Source organism: Oncorhynchus tshawytscha, unplaced genomic scaffold, assembly GCF_018296145.1.
Source record: "Oncorhynchus tshawytscha isolate Ot180627B unplaced genomic scaffold, Otsh_v2.0 Un_contig_20060_pilon_pilon, whole genome shotgun sequence".
Lineage (NCBI taxonomy): Eukaryota > Metazoa > Chordata > Actinopteri > Salmoniformes > Salmonidae > Oncorhynchus > Oncorhynchus tshawytscha.
In genome coordinates this window covers 1-2,422 of record NW_024603958.1, presented here as the reverse complement: position 1 = coordinate 2,422, position 2,422 = coordinate 1, and the positions used below count along the sequence as shown (strand labels likewise).

The 2,422-nt window shown below is 42.5% G+C and overlaps 1 long non-coding RNA gene across 1 annotated transcript; it reads right to left on the bottom strand.

Moving 5' to 3' along the window:
• Nucleotides 1-1,586: 1,586 nt before the first annotated feature.
• On the bottom strand, nt 1,587-2,351 carry LOC121841948. Its single transcript, XR_006080838.1, has 2 exons — nt 2,284-2,351; nt 1,587-1,806 (listed from the first exon to the last, which is right to left on the bottom strand). It is a non-coding gene; the product is annotated as an uncharacterized LOC121841948 (long non-coding RNA).
• Between the last annotated feature and the right edge of the window lie 71 nt (nt 2,352-2,422).

Below are 2,422 nucleotides of genomic sequence, written 5' to 3'. Positions count from 1 at the left end.
ACACAACATTCCCTGTGTTTGTGCTACCTGGTACCCTGCACATTGACTCAGTACTGGTACTCCTTATAGTCTCATTATTACCTCAACTACCTGGTACCCTGCACATTGACTCAGTACTGGTCAGTACTCCTTATAGTCTCATTATTACCTCAACTACCTGGTACCCTGCACATTGACTCAGTACTGGTACCCTGGTACTCAGTACTGGTATAGTCTCATTATTACCTCAACTACCTGGTACCCTGCACATTGACTCAGTACTGGTACTCCTTATAGTCTCATTATTACCTCAACTACCTGGTACCCTGCACATTGACTCAGTACTGGTACTCCATTATAGTCTCATTATTACCTCAACTACCTGGTACCCTGCACATTATTACCTCAACTACCTGGTACCCTGCACATTGACTCACATGACTCAGTACTGGTACTCCTTATAGTCTCATTATTACCTCAACTACCTGGTACCCTGCACATTGACTCAGTACTGGTACTCCTTATTATTACCTCAGTACCCTGCACATTGACTCAGTACTGGTACTCCTTATAGTCTCATTATTACCTCAACTACCTGGTACCCTGCACATTGACTCAGTACTGGTACTCCTATAGTCTCATTATTACCTCAACTACCTGGTACCCTGCACATTGACTCAGTACTGGTACTCCTTATAGTCTCATTATTACCTCAACTACCTGGTACCCTGCACATTGACTCAGTACTGGTACTCCTTATAGCCTCATTATTACCTCAACTACCTGGTACCCTCATTATTACTGGTACTCAACTCACCTGGTACCCTGCACATTGACTCAGTACTGGTTCTCCTTATAGTCTCATTATTACCTCAACTACCTGGTACCCTGCACATTTACTCAGTACTGGTTCTCCTTATAGTCTCATTATTCGCGAAAACGAAGAAGTCAGTTCTATTTGTGACGCAGTTCGCGCTGCATCTCCTCATTGGTTTATATAGAAGCAGGTACCCACGTGCCATCTCCTCATTGGTTTATAGAAGCATTTTTGGTTTATAGAAGCAGGTACCCACGTGCCATCTCCTCATTGGTTTATAGAAGCAGGTACCCATGCCATCTCCTCATTGGTTTATAGAAGCAGATACCCATTTAGCAAAAAAACATAACTTAACATAAACATAACTTCTTTAAACAATAAAAGCTAATTTATGAACATTTCTGAAAATGGATAAATAGCTTTTTGGAATGAAACTCTTCTTATGTTTCCCCATCTGAGCTCAGAGTAGATGAGAGATGTAATGTTTGTCTCTGTTGTGTTGAAGTCCAATCAAGCAGGAGAGACCAGCCTCCCCTGTTCCCAGCTGTGTGTCCATGAAGAGTGACTGGTCTATGGATCTACCTATAGAGTTTAGAGAGGGAGACTTTTCTACTGAACAAAGGTAAGAAGAACTCATGGGTCCTGGTCAGTGAGTTAAACAACACTGTCTCTAGTCATTTCTCCTCTCCCATTTTCCCATTTATTGTTGTTGTTTTCATAATCCATAGGCTAATCATTTTGTCCATTTTCATAGTCCTAAAACAATATTAAACAAACACAACATTCCCTGTGTGTGTGTGTGTGTGTGTGTGTGTGTGTGTGTGTGTGTGTGTGTGTGTGTGTGTGTGTGTGTGTGTGTGTGTGTGTGTGTGTGTGTGTGTGTGTGTGTGTGTGTGTGCGCTCCCTGGGTGAGGAGATGTAACCTCCATCCTGATTGCCTCGTCACTTTTTCCCCGAACTACATGTACATATTACCTCAACTACCTGGTACCCTGCACATTGACTCAGTACTGGTTCTCCTTATAGTCTCATTATTACCTCAACTACCTGGTACCCTGCACATTGACTCAGTACTGGTACTCCTTATAGTCTCATTATTACCTCAACTACCTGGTACCCTGCACATTGACTCAGTACTGGTACTCCTTATAGTCTCATTATTACCTCAACTACCTGGTACCCTGCACATTGACTCAGTACTGGTACTCCTTATAGTCTCATTATTACCTCAACTACCTTACCCTGCACATTGACTCAGTACTGGTACTCCTTATAGTCTCATTATTACCTCAACTACCTGGTACCCTGCACATTGACTCAGTACTGGTACTCACTTATAGTCTCATTATTACCTCAACTACCTGGTACCCTGCACATTGACTCAGTACTGGTACTCCTTATAGTCTCATTATTACCTCAACTACCTGGTACCCTGCACATTGACTCAGTACTGGTACTCCTTATAGTCTCATTATTACCTCAACTACCTGGTACCCTGCACATTGACTCAGTACTGGTACTCCTTATAGTCTCATTATTACCTCAACTACCTGGTACCCTGCACATTTACTCAGTACTGGTTCTCCTTATAGTCTCATTATTACCTCAACTACCTGGTACCCTGCA